The sequence below is a fragment of the Medicago sativa genome, chromosome 7, assembly GCF_051527215.1.
Source record: "Medicago sativa cultivar Bolivia chromosome 7, Bolivia_mono, whole genome shotgun sequence".
NCBI classification, from domain to species: Eukaryota; Viridiplantae; Streptophyta; class Magnoliopsida; order Fabales; family Fabaceae; genus Medicago; species Medicago sativa.
In genome coordinates, this window is record NC_140755.1 from 27,966,900 (window position 1) to 27,985,846 (window position 18,947).

At 35.5% G+C, this 18,947-nt stretch overlaps 1 non-coding gene across 1 annotated transcript; it reads left to right on the forward strand.

Annotated features, from left to right (window-relative positions):
- Nucleotides 1–16,699: 16,699 nt before the first annotated feature.
- Nucleotides 16,700–16,806, forward strand: LOC146905329 (small nucleolar RNA R71). Its single transcript, XR_015020895.1, has one exon. It is a non-coding gene; the product is annotated as a small nucleolar RNA R71 (small nucleolar RNA).
- The last annotated feature ends 2,141 nt before the right edge of the window (nucleotides 16,807–18,947 follow it).

Consider the following 18,947-nt stretch of genomic DNA (forward strand, 5'->3'; position numbering starts at 1 on the left):
ATATAAACGTTTAATGTTTTCATCGTTTTTAAAATTAAAGTTCATATTTCTATTATTTGCAATCTTGATTTGAAACAAAATTGATTTTTTCTCTAAAAAAAAAAAATGATTGTTCGGTGGATTTATAATACTATTTATGAAATATTTATTTGTAAAATTAGAATTGAATTCAAACACAATAAGAAAAAAATTGTGTGTTAGTAATCACGTATAATGCTATAAACACTTGTGAACCTACAACCTCATTGTTAAATGGTCCATAAGCATTTTTAATGAAGTTATATATATAGAATAATTTTAATAATTTAATGTCTAAAATGTCATCTACTCCCTCCGTCTCTTTACCATTTTTTCTTTTTCTCAAAATAATTGTCACTTTAGAATATCAATGCAGCATTTATTATTTTTTTCCTTTATTATACCCTTATTTATTGAATTTTATCCAACATAATTACACCACTAACTACAATTAATAAGGTGTTTTAGTAAATGATACTCCCTCCGTCTCACAATATTAGTCGTTTAAGGTTTGTGCACGGTTATTAAGGAAATGATTAATTGTGTTGATTTCAATGGTAAAATTAGTAACATTTACTAAAACACCCTTATTAATTGTAGTTAGTGGAGTAGTTAAGTTGGATGAAATTCAATAAATAAGGGTATAATAGTGGAAAAAAGTAATAAATAGTGCATTGGTATTATAAAGTGACAATTATTTTGAGAAAAAGAAAAAATGGTAAAGAGACAATAATTGTGAGACGGAGGGAGTACTAATTTTACCATCAAAATCAACACAATTAATCATTTCCTTAATAATCGTGCACAAACCTAAAACGACTACTATTTAGAGACGGAGGGATTATTTGATTTCTCTTCGAGTTAGATAGAATAATTTTAATAACTTGGTATGATTTGAAACTAAGTTTAGGGTTGCTCTTTAAAATTATCAACATTTTAAGTTTGAGTTGGGGTACTAGTAGAAATTATTTATCAAAATAAAATCAATGAAAAAAATGTAGGTAAATCATATCAAAATATGGGTCTACACAAAAAACAATATAGATAAAAAAGGAAAAAATCAAGAGCTAAAAACATCAAATAATTTTGATCTCTTAAAAAAATAGAAAAAGAAAAAGATAAAAAGTTCTACTAATTAGACCCAACTTGTTTTGGTATATGGAAGGAAAGTTTGTAATACTTCAATGTTTAGTAGGGATCACTAGGTTGAAAATATAACTCCAAGTTGTTTTATTAGCATGTTTTCCCAAATTAATCCCACATAAACCTAAGTCACATTGCAATCCTAAAAGACCTCAAAGTGAGTATATACTATGATCTTGAATGTCTGTTTAGAATTGTTTCAAATTTATAGCAAGGTACATTCATGCGACAACTGGAGTGGGAAAATCTCGAGACCAGCTCTACTGACTTTAGGAGATACATATGTGTATCTTGAAAAAAAGTGTGGCTGAGAGTATGAACTATCTTTTGCCATGTTTGCATGAAAGTGGTAAGTTAGTCAAGCCTATAAATGAGACAAGAAATTGATATGAGCAACTTATTCGAAATGGTATGTTTTCCTTTAAAAATATGCAAAGTTTAAAATTTATTTTTCTTTGTTACTAAGGACAAATAACAATTTAAGTTTCAAGTTGTGATGGCATCCCAATCTTACGTTATTTTTAGCATATTTTTCAGTCATTTTAGTTAAGTTTTGACCCAATTTAGAGGAGTTTTAAAACAATTTCCTATTATTTTCGTGGCATTTTGTAATATTTTCATGTTGAGTCATGTAATTCTAATTTTCCTGAACCAAGCAGTTCTTAAGTGTTTTTGATGTAATTGAATGCAAAATCAGCAAATCGGCAAAGCAAAGTACCTCATGAGGAATTGAGAAGAAAATGGATGATGAATCAAAAGATCTATGAAGACATTACAAATTGGACAAAATCTATTACAAGTTTTAAGAAAGAAAACACTCAAAAAGACCAAGAAATAGACGAAAACACGCCAAAGGACGACACTAGCACGCCTTGGGTGTGTTGCCAAGCGCCCCAGGTGTGTTAACTAGTGCATAATCACCATCTTTTTACCATATAACATAACCAGTGAGACTTTCAGTTAAATATATTACACTTTTCTATTATAATTCTTTTTATATGTTGTTCCCATGTTTGAATATTTTTTGCCAGGACTTGTGCTCCGTTATCTTGAGCCTTTTCAATCCACCCTTATTTTTTTAGGGAACCCTTATTATTATTATTATTAGAGTTTATTATTATTATTATTATTATTATTATTATTATTATTATTATTATTATTATTATTATTATTATCCTTTGCTAAACTCCTTTGAACCCCATGTAATATTTCTTTATTGTTACTAAGTAGAAAATCATGTCACAAATTTTGAACCTATAATGTCATATATTTTACATCTTTGGAGTTAGATAGAATTTTTTTATAACTTGGTAGGATTTGAAACTAAGTTTGGGGTTGCTTTTTGCAATTAACAACATTTTAAGTTTTGGGTGATGTACTAGTAAAACATGGTCATCAAAAAGAAAAGAAAAAGAATGAAAAATTTAGATAAACCATAAAAATTGGTCTACACAAAAAATTAAATAAAAAATCAAGAGCCAAAATTTGGTTTCTTTAAAAAAAAAAAAAAAAACAGTTTCACTAGTACCCATGTTGTTTTGGTACATAGGTGTTTTTATCGAAAAAATCATGTAATTCAGCAAAGAAAGACACCTCGTAAAGAGATGAAAAATATGAATGAAGATTCTAGAGGCCTCTGAAGACATTACAAGTTGGTGGAATTGTAACACCCATACTAAACGTACCTAGGAAGTTTAGCATGAACGCTATCTTTAGTATTGGATACATTAAAAAATTACAACATAAAAACTTCGAATGAATATATATACAATAAAGAAGCGTTCGTACATTATCAATACAACACAACTTGTCTAAAATAAGATAAATGCATCCTTGATATCCATATTCTCCATGCTGAGGGTACGAACGAGCTCTTGCTAAAATATCCATCCGGCTACTAGCTTGCCATCCAACCTGATATCTGAAACAAATAAGGATTGGGATGAGACATAATGTCTCAGTGAGTTCCCCTAAATCCTAGGCTATAGGTAACTTCAGGGAAAACCTACGGTCACCACGTGTCTACAATACAACCTGGCGGTTGATTATACGTGTGTGGTCATGCTTCCCAGACGGTAGTGCATGCTAGACCCGTCATAGGCTCATCTTACTTGTTATAGGCTTCACTTCTATACGTGTCATGGCGGCCGAGGGGAAAAATCTAGGACCGCATCGCCAAGAGTACGCTCTACGTATCGAGGCCTGAGCATAACATGTCATGACACGAATCTAAACCGGACGATTAGGGGAAACCTAAGATCGTCATCAGTATCATGTTCTTTACTTGTTCTATACATGACTTGAACTTGACTTATAGCATCTAGTGCTCTTGTTCTTAAACATAATCGTGCATGGAATCATTCTTACATAATCATAAACATATTCATAACATGCATGGTCGTACATAAGTTCATTCATTAAGTTAGCGTTGAACAAACAATCATTATCTTGATTCATTTTACGGAGAGCCCCGGGTGGAGTAACCCCGAGAACAATCCCTTACATGACTGATGTACGTACATCGGACTCCCTCGGTGTCGTGCGGGTCCCTTACGGCTTGAACCGTTCCCCTTGAGTCGAGAACCTCCCGTATCCCCCTAATGTGGATAACAAGAGACACGAGCACCTACGTCTTGTTTACTCGGTGACATGCGGGTCCCTTACGGCTTGAATCGTTCTCATTATGAGAACCCCTTGTATCCCCCTGGTGTGGATAGCAAGAGACATGCCACCTACATTATACTTGTCATGGTCTTGTCGTTCATGAAAGTTAAACTTGTTCATGTACATTCTTAATCATGGTGGGGAGATTAACTAATCAAACCACGACTTATCATGCCTGCTATGCCATTCTTGATCATGTGCGAAGAGATTACACTTCGCGTCTTATCATTCTAGGGATTCTTGCTAACATGCTAGTTCTCGACAACTACGTCGAGACTCTAATTCTTTCCCTTTGCTTAAGGAATATCTTGCTACCCGATTCTTATCGTATTATCTCTCATTTACCATGCTTTACTATACTTGCCAAATACTTGCTTAATTTATAAGGAAGTTTTCTTTCAAAGATTAATATTTAGGATCTTGGATTGAGGGGTTTATCTTATTAAAAGAATGCACCAGAAAAACCACCCTCGAAACGCCGAAACGACCTGAGGCGAACAAAACAATGGGTTTTCCCACTATGTTGCTCGCCTAGGCGAGTGATTTGTGTGGGAGGCAAGCTCTTACTCGCCATGGCGAGTTGGGGCCGAGCAGGACCCCCTGTTCTGCCTTCTAGCTTGCCTAGCGATCTATTTGCTCATCGTGGCGAGTTGTGACAGTCCAGCAACCTCAAAATTGATATTTTTGACTTAAAAACCTCAAACCAAGCATCTCCAAGTGTAATATGACCCTCAGGATCATTAGAAACCTGTAAAACATGAACTTAGCAAGTATTCCCAAGTCAAGCAAGCATGGCACACAAATGGGGTAACTATCAATTTACATAACCCTAGACTTTTCATAGTTTTCATATTAATCTTACAAGATATAATCATGATCCCAAGGGTGGGAAAACTATCTATGGAACTCACCTAATCAAGTTCTTGTGACAGCTCCAAGTTCCAAGCTCAACAAGCCAAAACTCTAGCTTTTGTCCCACTTGCAATCCTTTGATCAAAACATACCATCTTGTTATCCTTTCTTGCAAACTAAGATACCTTGTTCCATATCCATGAAGAAATCATCACTTGAACCATCTTTGAACTTACTAACCAACAAACCCTAACTTTTGCTTCTTGCTTTTCTTGAAACCCTAATTCTTGATTCCAACTTCAAATCTTTTCCCTCTTTAACTCTTATTCATGTAGACACCTTATCATGCCCAAGACCATGCTTCAAACATCACCCTCAAATCACCTCTTCAAACCCTAACTCCAAAATAACCTCAAAGCTTCAAAACCAAAGTCATAATTGTTCTTGCTTGCTAAGTTGTTAACAATCCTTGTTGGTTCACTCATAAACAATCTTGGAAGAATTCTTCTTTCAAGAAGGAAAGATGGGATGAACTTCATGAGAGAAAAGAAGAGATTCAACCTAAAGCTGGCTTGCACAAACTTGTGATAACATGAGAGGGTAAGGTGAAATCTCATCATGGAAGAGAAGGGAAAAACTTGGGAAGATTGGTGGTGAAGAAGAGAGAAGGGCGATGGAGAGTAGAGAGAAGGAAGAGAGAGTTGCTTCCCAATTTAGAGAGAGAAAAGGATAGGGATAATAAGATATTTTGGGACCAAACCCACATAAATATCTATTTCACATGTAATTACCAAATTACCCTTGCCTTAAACGTGTTAAATCCGACACTGATACTTTTCCGTATAAAGCTGACATCTCATAAAATATTATCCCTTAACTTACTTTCCATGAATTTAATTCCTCTGGCACGATCAACGGGTAATATACCGATACTGACAGGCGAGATATTACATTCTACCCCCCTTAAAGAAATTTCGTCCTCGAAATTTAGAGATCGCCTACCAAACATCATGACAAAAACTTACCATCTTTGGTTTAAGCCATACATATTTTAATCGTACATTATCAAGAAGTTCATCGTTTAATTTTCTCATCTTGTTTCTTAACCCACATGCAACTGAACATAGCCTTCCTGATCTTAATATCACTCAAAATTTAGAGTTATCTTAGTATATCATGATTTGGAACTTTCCTTGCTACACATAGACTTATTGTCTCGGACTCGTATCTTACCCGCTTAACATAAACCATTCATAAAAGTAGTTTATCTTAAACTTGAACACTCAGGATTTGCCTTTTAACTGGAATCCGACCGGAAATTAGGTTTGCGCTGCAGTGCTTACTTGCAACATTAAAACATCTTTCATACATACATCTTATCATGAATACATAATCTTACTGTACCTTGAGACACATGCCTCTTACTTTCATTACTCATATAGACGATTCCACGAATCTCTTACCTCTTTTCAGAGCCTTAGAAAATCTTCCGGTCTCATTGAGATCTCATTGCACCCGAATTTTGTCATGAAGATGTAAAATCAGCAATGCCGATTCATCTAACAATCTAGTAACCTGTGTTGAGGTTCACTTACTCTTGAAACTTTCTACTAAGTCCAATTGCACTTGCATTGAGCACTCTTAACCACGAATCCGTGTATCCCGTATGATATTGATATCATACGGACATTGTTGTTTCCATAACGTGTGCATACTTTCAAGTGCCACTTCTTGTTAAATGATAACGATACGTGTTCTAGCATCTTGTTTAAAGGAATTTCTTAAACATTGGTATACGGGTTCTTGGAACGAATAAACACTTGGCTAAAAAAATTATCATTTCAAAATTGAGTCTGTAATGGTACTACATAACCACAAGACGAGTCGTTATATTTTGAAAAAGGTTTCACAGCTCGTCTTATGTGAACTTACTTGCTTGCGACGTACCTCCTCAGTTTCGACAATGAAAAGTTTCATGTTAAAAATAAGCATCGTTCTCAAGTTCCTTGATACCAATCTTAACTTTAAAAGTTATAAATCATGCTTTAACATATCTTAACAAGTATCGTTTTCACTCAACAAGTATTGCATACAAAGGTATGAAGTTCATTTCAAGAGTTGCATCTCCTTTCGTGATAACATGCTTAACTTCGTAAGTGGATTCTTCCCTCCTTAACCGATATACTTATACGCATTACCACTTATCATAACCATAGAAAATCATTGGACCTCTTGACGTTAACTTGTTCCTCTTCTTCAGGAACACTAATCTTAAATCTTCAAATCATCTTATCCAGTTATTGCTGGAACGTTACTACCTTTTCCGAATACCGGTCATCATCTTGATGCTTGGATCTTTGCTTGTGTCACGAAAGGAAACCTTCTGAATCTTACATGTTTTCCCAATATCATTATTCATGCATCCTGACAAATTCATAAATGGCGACTCTAGCCTTTCACATCTTACCTAAGTGGAGATACATCCTCTATACTTTTACCTTAGCCTACACTGATTGTATAAGCATCCATTCTTACTTGTCACATCGAAGACTCCTCGCTCGTCTTATGATGCTTCTTGATAAACTTGTGTTACCAACCGTACATTCTTCACGAAGATCCATACATACCAAAATCCCATGTTCCTTGATTACCGATTAACTTTCGTGGTTCTACTCTGATTCCCACCGGTTGGTTTAAACCATTACTCTAATCCGTTAGAGCGATTTAGACTACACATTCCTGCTTACCACTTGAATACTAACTTCTTGAACTGTTCTCAAGATCTTCCATGTTGCAACCAACATCACAACCTTACACTTGTCTTTACCACTGCCTTGTAAGATCAAAACTCATGTTAACTTATCGTATGCTCATAATACTTTACTTGGGAATAAACCTTACGTTCTTGCTGGTTGGGTTTACCTGCTGAGGTATGCATATCATACTTAAACTTGTTTCCAAGCAAACTCAAATTCCTTTGACAAACTTATCTAGCACTTGAACATACCTTTCTTGAACATCTAACCTTGTACCTTTGCATTCTCGCATACTATATTTTGCTTAATCATACCAATGCTTGCTCGTTGATTTTTCTTTTAAAGAAAACTTTGTAAACTAGTGCACGGGTCATTGACGTTGATGATTTTCTACTATATATATATATATATATATATATATATATATATATATATATATATATATTGAGTTTAGGCCCCGTTCGTTGCTTTAAAATCATAGAACGAGTTGATAACACATACGTGCCATCAAACCTAGACTTTAATAAGTCTAGCCCGCTCTACGAGTGTCGTAGCAAACCGGTTCCTAGAAAATCTCTTGTGAATTTTCAAAATGTCAACTTCAATCACCCATATGCGTAAATCTCTCTAAAATCCTTTAGACTTTATAAATCAACATCATATCGAGTCTTAGCAAGTCTATTAAGCAAAACATAGGTTCGAGAGATACGTCAAAATTTTACAAAATCCTAGAACCTTGTGATTTCTCATAACTTTGCACCGCTTTAACTTCTTACTTCTTACCTTCACATCTATGACTTCCATATCAATACCGGAACTTCCAAACTCTTGATCTGAGCTCTTTCTTGACTCTTGACACATTAACTTTCAAAGCTACCTTAAACCGTATCGATTTCATTGATGGTTGCCCATGCCTTTTTCCTTGGAAATCTTAGGATATGATATGCATTCGTTACTTAATGTTATAAAAGATTTTCGTCACATAAAAGATTATTGTGAAGTCATCTCCCCAATAGTCATTGCAGACCATAGAAACGAACTGATAGGTTTTGTAAAAACGGAAAGTTCCATCCCAAGTTTGCTATTGGTGAGCTTCTCCAACTCTATTTTTCAGAAAACATTTTTTACATGAAATTTTTATTCTCAAGTATCCAATACACATCATTCTTTCCTAGCATCATGAAATATTCTATAACATATGCACGACAACATCAACCCTTTTTGATACAATTTTTGGCACGTCAGAAATCAATGCCTTAATCCTTATAACATGAAACTTTCACTTACACGAGGTCCTTGTCTACTCTGAGCATACAAGTCCAAAACTTCAACCACTACGAATAGCTTACCTCCTTACGTTGCCACTTACGCAACTTTTCGAACATACATGTCCTTAACTTCATTCATATAATGTTATTCCTGAGAGCCCGCTGACTCCGTCAACATATGTCGACTTTTCACTATCATGTAGCCTTGTTCTGACATTCCAGAATATCATAAACCCGTTCCAACAACAACTCTTACAGAAACTTTCGGTCATGCTTAGATATATATATATATATATATATATATATATATATATATATATATATATATATATATATATATATCCAACTTCTTCACTCACGGGTACACGAAGTATCACTAACATCTTACCCGACATTGTCGGAACGTTCCTTCTTAACATGACCTTATATTCCCGGAGGATTCACACCTCTACTTGATTAGTTCACCGGCCACCTTTTGGCACGATCAAACTTCTGAGTTCACACTCTCCAGTGCTTCATCATCACATACTTCGTTCCTCCTGGGTCCTATTCAGCTCTCAGGCATCCGTTCTAATCGTTGAATGCTAAATTGAGTTGATCAGGCTCAACAAACAACAACAACTAGAACTTTTACCCGAAACCCAATGGTCCCACTACCTTTGTTGTAACTTAATGACCCAAGGCACGGTCTGAATCGACCTGCTCTGATACCAAATGTAATACCCATACTAAACGTACCTAGTGTAACACCCTTCTTCTAATAAGCGGTAAAACACGCGAATATATAAATATATTCTAGAAATAGATGCTACGTCATCAAAGAAAAGCAAGACATATATGTATAAATTGTCAAGTCTCATAAACATAGCAGCGGAACATATATAATCATGTGAATAACATCTCCAAATCTCATGACAATAAAAACATCTCTCAGATACATCAATGTCTCAACAACAACTACATAGTCAACACAAAATCCAACATGCAAGTACTATCCTATATCAGAGCCCTAATCTAGACACTTGCACATAAAGAAAAGAGGAACTCCGCTCCTCTGCAACATCAAGCAAACAGTCTAAGCATCCTGCACTCCATCTACCCGTCCATACGGAAAGGTACGTGGTAAACCACTAAGGGTTAGCATTACATCATCATAATCCATATAAGATTAACAAGAACATTGGAAATGAAAGATATATTCAAGAATGATGAATAACAAATTATACATATACTCATAAGTAATCACAACATTCATATCATTCCAAGTTCACAACAACAAGTATATCATACACATATCACCATTTCCACCATGTCAATTATCAATTAACAAATTCAATCATCATGTACAACTCAAATGCATTTCAATTCACCAACAATGTATGCAATGGCTCTAGACTTATCTAGATGCATGTGGTACCATATCACCTCAAGGTCGTCACCTTCGATGCAACAAAAACATCATAATCACCTCAATTGGATGTAAAATCCACCACCATCAGTCATGAATGCATGAACATATGACTCGACTACAATGCATATGTTCACACAAAAAAATCACCTCAACATCACCAATACTTGTATATATGTACTCAACAACAATTGACCACTGATAGGCCAAACCGCAAGTGCACGGTCTATCGAAGTAATAGTATTAAGAGAGTATCGTTCCGCTAGGGAGTTATGAATTTAATTAACTTTAAATAACGATTAGATGAGAGTTTTGAAAATAAAGTTTGGATTTTTATGTATAAGAAAATAACAATAATAAAATAAAAGAGCCTTGGGATTATTGGTTCATCATAATAACGCATCCTTCACTAGTCGAGACTTTAACTTCTAATTTCATGGTTTACACCTTAATTTCTAAAGACCGGTTTCCCTTAGCCCCTCACCTTTCCGATAAAAGTTCGGCGAGAGTTTACCCCTAGTAACCAAGCCTATTTCGCTGACTTGATTACTAGAAGAAGCTTATAAGGATTGAAACTACACATGTCTCAATAATTGCAAAGACTATTTCGCTGCCTTTGCAATTATTGTCTAGATTCACTTGTTCCAATATCAAAGCTCCGCTTTCGCTTTATGAATTGATATTTGGGATGATGGATTAACAATTATCAAACCCTCCACTTTCGCTTCTATAGTTTGATAATGGTTAATTCATGTTAAAACGGTGAATCTAAATTAGAAATTACGGTTACATGAAATTAGGGTTAAAGCTTGGTTCGATTAGGATTATGTCATTAGACTTATCCAATAATCCCAAGACAAGAAGAAGTCTACTCACTCATGTTCATTATAGACATGGAAGAGAAGAAGAAGAAGAACATAACATAAAAGAACAATAAAACAAAAGTGAACTTTTATTCAAAGAAACAATTGTCACATATTATTTCCAAGAACAAAAGATGAATATTTGTGATGGAGAGCTACTCTATTTATAGCTTTACAATTGACTTAAAATCTAAGCAACTATAAGGGCATTCCGGTAAAACTAAAACAGGGTAACTTGGCCTTCAAGCAAAAGCAGCAAAAGGAGTCCTGGGAGGTGGCACGGCCGTGCCAACATTGGCACGGGCCTTGCCAAGCTTCTGACTTTGGGGGAGAGTATTTTTGTCTCCGAATCTTTCGTATTTTTGCTCCAAATCAGCTCCAGTCCTCTTTCTTTTGCTCCAAGACACCTTCCACCATATATTCATTCCTAAAATAAAATAAAATGTAATTTGAAGTAAAATATTCAAAAAAGGAAATAAAACTAAAATAAAATAAAACTAAATCTAAATAAAACGGTACTAAATAATGCATTAAAACAGACTAAATTATGACTCATCAAACTCCCCCACACTTGAATCTTTGCTTGTCCTCAAGCAAAAGGCAATGGCCATAGCAGCAACAAAAAGATTAATTATGGCAATGCAATTGAAAACAACATGTCTCTTTGAAGGTTTTGTTTCAAGTACACTAATCACAATTTCAAACATTCCTCGTGAACGTATTCAACCCAACATCAAGTCTTAAGTGTGTGTGTGTGTGTGCAGTCAACCTTTTTCTTGCTCCTGTATAAGACAGATTTTATGAGGAACAGGTTCTATCCTTAATGCTAAAGTAACCGAGAAAAGTCCTTTCTTCATTTCATATAAGAGTGATGGGAATTTAGTTAAAATTAAATTAAATTAACAATTTAAGCACAAAGGGGCTGCAGGTGCTTAGGGGCTATCTATCCTCATAGGAAGTCTTTTTGGATGTAATTGTCCTTTCCCCCTAGATTCAAAATCACCCAAAGCAGTGCTGCAAAATTTTTATTTCATCTCCGCTTAGGAAGTCTTTTTGGATGTAATTTTCCATTCCCCCTAGCATTGATGAATTTATTTTCCTCATTTGAGGGATTTGGAACTTAAGTTCAAATTAGGGAGTCACCACCACAATTAGGAAGATAGGGATTGTCCTTTCCCCCACATGTTGGTGCCATTCTCCCGCCCCATTTAACTTTAACAATTAAGAGAATATAACAATAAAGCACAATTGATTATTTTCCCACACAAACTTATACTACGTTTACTCTAAAGACTTTTAAGGGTCTAAGTTAACACTAAAGATAGAACGTGCTCCTTAAAATACCTACTCATACACTTGCTCAAAGATTGCAACTGGGTGCTTTTCTCATTGGAGATCTTTGACAATAAAACAAGATGTGGGTATAGCAAGAACACAAAAAACACAAGAAACCACTTTCATGTACAAGAAACAAACTTTAAAGAAGAGACAAAACAAAGAAATTTATGCCATATTTTACATTAAAAACAAGCTACTAATCATGCCTTTCGCTATAAAAACAAAACAAAAGAATAAAGTTCAAGGGAGTTTGGAAACACTACGACTCTAGACACTTTATTAGCCCCCCCCCCCCCCCCCCCCTCACACACACACACACACTTAGGGGAAGCATTGTCCTCAATGATTCAAAAGAAAAGAAAATTAAAAGAAAAGGAAAGGAGAAGAAGAAGGAGTAGAAGAGAAAGTTAGAGAAAGAGAGAAGAGAGAAGAGAGAAGGGAAAAGAGGAAGAGGAAAGCTCGCAATTGTTCATTGAGGTCCATAAGGAGGACCTTGAAGATGAAGGTGTTGCATCATTCGTCGGAGCATTTGTGTCATGCGGTTGCCCTTTTGGACATCATTTCTTAGCCCCGATAATTCAACACCTTGCCTTTGTTGCTCGGTTCTTATTCTCTCAACCTCGGTTTGCATCCATGCACATCATTCATTGTCATTTAGCTCACCGGCTTCTTGGTCATGGTGTTCTTCCTCATGGTGCAAGTGTGCACCCTCTCCTTCATCAAGATTCTGCTCCTCATGTACCTGGTCATCATCAACATACAACAAATTTGCTTCCACCTCGATGCTAGTTCGAGATGGGTTAGGAAGTAGTATCAAAATAGGCACATTGAGCTTGAGTGAATTTTTCATGGGCGGTTGATGTTTTATGAAGTTCATAGAGGTGAGGGTCTCTATGTTAATCCTATTGTTTCCCTTAATTGGTTTTATCCCCTCATCTTCACCCACTCCAAATTGCCTAGCTGTGTATGTAGTCATACCACCCTCTGTTGTCAATAGCGGCCAAACGCGACGCAATCGCGGAGCGGCGCGACCGAAAACAACTTAGCGCGTTAGAGCGCGACCGAGTCGCGCGTTAGGGAAAAGCGGATCAAAAGCGGGTTTCGCGGCCGCTTTACATGGAGCGGTAGTGGGTCAAATCGCCCGCTTTTCCGGGTCGGAGCACAAAACAGCTGTGTTTTGGTTGTTTCCGGTTGGATCTGCAGGAGAGAGATGACGCGAGGAAGAGGAAAGAGAAGGGAGGAAAGAGAAAGAGAAAGAGAAAGAGAAAGAGAAAAGTGAAGGAAGAGGAAAGAGAAAGAAGATCTGCGTAGATCTGTGTTGTGTTTTGGTTTTGTGGTAGAATACAACTGTCAGCTGTACTTTTCCTTCTAATACAGTGGGTAACACACAGCTGTATTACTTTTGCATTCAGTTTTAATTTTTTTTACACTGCTCTTTTTCCTTAGGTTATTATTATTATATGCGGTAAAGTTTTGTAGGCATTCAGTTATGTTTTTCATAATATTTATCAATAAATATTTATAATTAATTGCCAATGTGATTTTAAAAAAGTCACACTCATATAATAATAATAATAATAATAATAATAATAATAATAATAATAATAATAATAATAATTTGTTTTACTAAATTAATAGTAATAAGTAGTACTTTTTTTAAAAGGAATAATAAATAATACATAGTATAGTATATTGTTTTTAAATTATGACATGATATATTATTTTTTATTTTTCTTGAAGAAAGCATGATATATTATTTTTCTCTTTATAAAAAAATATAGTGTGATATATAGTATTTAAATAAATATAGTATGATATATAGTTTTTAAATTAATAAGTATATACAATTAATTTGTTTCTTAAGTACATTGTTTAAGGTATTTTAGTATTTTTTTTAGCATTATGGTATTTAAGTATATTATTTAAGGTATTTTAATAGTTCTTTTTGAACAATATGATATTTTAACATTAAAAGTATTTAAGTATAATAGTATTTAGTACTAAAAACAATTAATAATCTTTAATTTTTCATTTATACTAATACCAAATATAATTTTTTCCATAATTTCTTAGTCCTTTATTAATAATATAATTTTCAGTTTTAGGGTCCGCGTCATGTAAAAGCCCCCGCGTCGCGCCCGCATACCGCGTCGCGTCAATTTTTGAGGTGGGCGCGTCGCGCCGCGTTTCCGCTTTGACAACTATGATACCACCTACTACTATCTCTCCCTTACCGTCAGACCTATTACCTACATAGGAAAGATAATCAAGCAAGTAGAAACAAATATTCACAGGGTGGTTATATAGCATAGCCCATAGCATGAAGAGCTCATCTGTCCTAGTGTTCCCTAACTCGGTTCTACCCCAAATGGTGCAAGCCATAACCCTCTGAAGGTACCTAAGCACAGGGTTGTGTTATTCAACAGTCTAATCACATGTTCCTCTATTTCTAGTCTATCCATTAACATCGAGGTACCTGCAAGTAGAGATAGTTCTAGAGATTAGAGAATTATACCTATTCCTTTGCTTGGAATCCTTGAATTGGATTCCATGATTGTTGGTTGTTGATTGCTTCTTGCACCACTTTAATTTCCTTTCCTCTTGGATGTCATTGACCTTGTTGACTTGGTTTTGGTTTGGGTTAAGGTTAGGTTTTGTGTGGGAAAGGTTTGTTTAGTGGTTTGGATGGGGTTTAATGAAGAGTTTAATGATGAAGGTTGGTGAAGAAATTGGGTTAGGGTGGATGAAAGTTGTTTTTGATTGGTGGGTTGTGTTTAGAATGAAGTTTGGAATTGATTTGGTGAAAGAATTGTGTAAATTGGTGAGGTTTGGAGATATGAAGGTTTGAAGGTTGATGGTTATGGAAGTTTTAGAGAGAAGTTTGAAGGTAGAGAGATGTTTGTGTTTGGGAATGAAGGAATAAGATGAGAAAAATTGAGGTTATAGAAGGCTAGAGGTCGGGCACGGGCCGTGCCAACCTTGGCACGGGCCATGCCAACATTCTGGAGTTTTGGCCTTCCTTTGTGTTGTAAAGTCTGGCACGGCCGTGCCAACCTTAGCACGGGCCGTGCCACCATTCTGGTCACGGGGGCTTCAAAATTTTCAGTTTTTCTCGAATCATACGTGGACAATTACCTGCAAAACAACTTAAAACAAAGAAAAACAAACAAAATAAAAGCAGTTAAATGCGTGGGTTGCCTCCCACGAAGCGCTTGTTTAGAGTCATTAGCTTGACGGTAAGAAAGTGGTTTGTCTATCCTATACCCAATCTTTCAGAAAGGGACAACGGCATCAAACTAACATTCTCTCCCAAATCACACATGGCTCTTTCTAAAGTCTCAGATCCTATGACACAAGGTAGGGAAAAGCTTCCTAGATTCTTAAGTTTAGGTGGCAATTTGTTTGGAAGTATTTCAATAAAATTTCTAAACTGCTCATCTAACTTGGACTCATCAAACCCTTGTGTTAATGGAATTTCATGCTCATGGGATGGTGAAACAAGTGACTTATCATTCTCTCCTATGGCTTTCTCACCTTGAGGTTCGTCACTCCCTATCTCTCCTTCATTGTTCTTAGTGTCGACAACGGAGTCTTCTAATTGCTTACCATCCCTAAGAGTAATAGTACTTATTTGGCCTTTGGGGTTGGTTTCAGTTTGACATGGAAAGATTCCGGTGGTAGGAGAGGAAGCAACCGCTTGTTGGGCTACTTGAGAGATTTGAGTTTCTAGCAATTTTTGGTGAGTAGAAATGGAGTCCACTTTAGATGTAAGTTTGACAAGAGAGTCACTCAAAAATTCAGTTTGATTTTTAAGCTCTTGGAGCTGCTTGGATTGATTTATAATAAAATTTTCTAAGAAAAGTTCCAAGCTGGATTTTTGAGGGACTCTTTGGTTGTTTGCATAACTGGGTGGTGTTGTTTGTTGTCCAAAAAGATTTTGAGGGGTTTGAAATTTTTTTTGGTTGTTTGTAAACCCTTGATTATATTGAGCATAGTTTACTTGCTCAGGACTTCTAACAACACTACCTAGTTGGCAATCAATGCCAATATGGCCAAATACACCACAAACTTCACAGGGAGATGATACAAGGGCAGGTGTGACAACACTAGTATTTATTTTATCAAATTTTTGTGTGAGTGTGTCAACCTTAGCAGCTAGATGATCAAGGGAAGAAATTTCATACATACGCCTCTTTTTTAGAGGGTGAAGAAGCAGTGATGTCTCTCTCACCTGTCCACTGATAGTCGTTTTGTGTCGTGTTCTCGATCAAAGCATATGTTGCTGTGTAAGTTTTATTCATCAAAGCTCCACCTGCAGCTGAATCAACATAAATTTTTGTGGTATACGAAAGACCATTATAAAAAGTGTGGATAATAAGCCACTTCTCTAAACCATGATGGGGAAAAAGTCTAAGCATTTCTTTGAAATGCTCCCAAGCATCATAAAGAGATTCTCCATCTTTTTGAGTGAATTGTATGATTTGATTCCTTAATTGAACAGTTTTAGAATGAGGAAAGAATCGGGAAAGAAAAGCTTGTCTCATTTGATGCCATGAAGTGATAGAACCAATTTCCAATGAATGAAACCAAGCACTAGCTCTACCCCCTAAGGAAAGAGGAAAGTAGTGCAGCCGTACGACCTCTTGGTTTGCATTCAAGATTCCATTGAGTCTTAAAAAGGTTGAAATACGAAAATTCGGATCCTCAGTGGGTGATCCGAAAAATTGATTTTGCTGCACTAAGTAAACAAGTGCAGGTTCTATTTCAAAATTGTCCTCAACCGTTGGGTACACAATAGCATCGTATGACTCATTCGAAGATGGAATTGCATACTCTTTGAGAGAGCGTTCCTTAGCCAAATCGTTATTATCTTCCCAAGAAGTTAAAGGCAAAAGAACAAATAGAAAAAGAAAGAAATAAAGAAAGAAAAAATAAAATAAAATAAAATAAAATAAAATAAAATAAAATAAAATAAAGGAAAAGATTTTTTTTTCCAGTCTAATCCTTAAAAAAAATTAATCAAATTGCAATAACTCCCCGGCAACGGCGCCAAAAACTTGATAGGCCAAACCGCAAGTGCACGGTCTATCGAAGTAATAGTAGTAAGAGAGTATTGTTCCGCTAGGGAGTTATGAATTTAATTAACTTTAAATAACGATTAGATGAGAGTTTTGAAAATAAAGTTTGGATTTTTATCTATAAGAAAATAACAATAATAAATTAGAAATTACGATGAATCTAAATTAGAAATTACGATTACATGAAATTAGGGTTAAAGCTTGGTTCGATTAGGATTATGTCATTAGACTTATCCAATAATCCCAAGACAAGAAGAAGTCGACTCACTCATGTTCATCGTAGACATGGAAGAGAAGAAGAAGAAGAAGAACATAAAATAAAAGAACAATAAAATAAAAGTGAACTTTTATTCAAAGAAACAATTATCACATATTATTTCCAAGAACAAAAATGAATATTTGTGATGGAGAGCTACTCTATTTATAGCTTTACAATTGACTTAAAATCTAAGCAACTATAAGGGCATTCCGGTAAAACTAAAAGAGGATAACTTGGCCTTCAAGCAAAAGCAGCAAAAGCAGTCTTGGGAGGTGGCACGGGCCGTGCCAACATTGGCACGGGCCGTGCCAAGCTTCTGACTTTTGGGAGAGTATTTTTGTCTCCGAATCTTTCGTATTTTTGCTCCAAATCTGCTCCAGTCCTCTTTCTTTTGCTTCAAGACACCTTCCACCATATATTCGTTCCTAAAATAAAATAAAATGCAATTTGAAGTAAATATTCAAAAAAGGAAATAAAACTAAAATAACATAAAACTAAATCTAAATAAAACGGTACTAAATAATGCATTAAAATAGACTAAATTATGACTCATCGACCACCACTTAACATATATACAATCACCAACAACATCCATAATTCAAGCAACATATAGTTGTCACATATATACACCACCAATCATCTTCACAGAAGGTATAACCACTTTCCATAAAGGATTCATTGGCTCTCAAAAATCATTTTCCATCAAGTTCGTCTCACATTTCACAACTTTGAAAATATTAAAAGTTATGAACCAAAACCAATTTAACAAGTTCAATTGCCTATGTCATGTATTCTCACAAGTCACATATGTGTGCAGTAGAGGTTACAAAAGCATTTATCGGCCACACATGAAGAATTCACAAAAATCACGAAGTTCGTCTCACTTTTGCCACTTTTCCAAAATTCTAAGTTTTCAAGGCAAAACAAGTAATTAATCCATGGAACCAGTCGTAATCATCATTAAAAATCATATGAACATTATTCAAGTATAATCCTACTTGGTTTCCTTGAAAAGAATCAAGTTCCGGAAAGTCTGTGTTCTTGACCATTTTCAAGTTTCAAGCTCAATTTCTCAAAATCAATCCGATACGATTCAAATGTTACTCCAGTAGGATTATAGATGCAAACAGTGTTTATAGAGGTGAAAAGAAGTGTTAGAAAATGTCCAGATTGGTCCCAAGGTTCACAAATGAAAAGTTAAAAATGGCTGTACAGAACCCAGCACGCTTAAGCGTCCAACACACGCTTAAGCGTCCAAGAAGGCCGTAAGTCTGAGTCTGCACGCTTACAGCACGCTGGT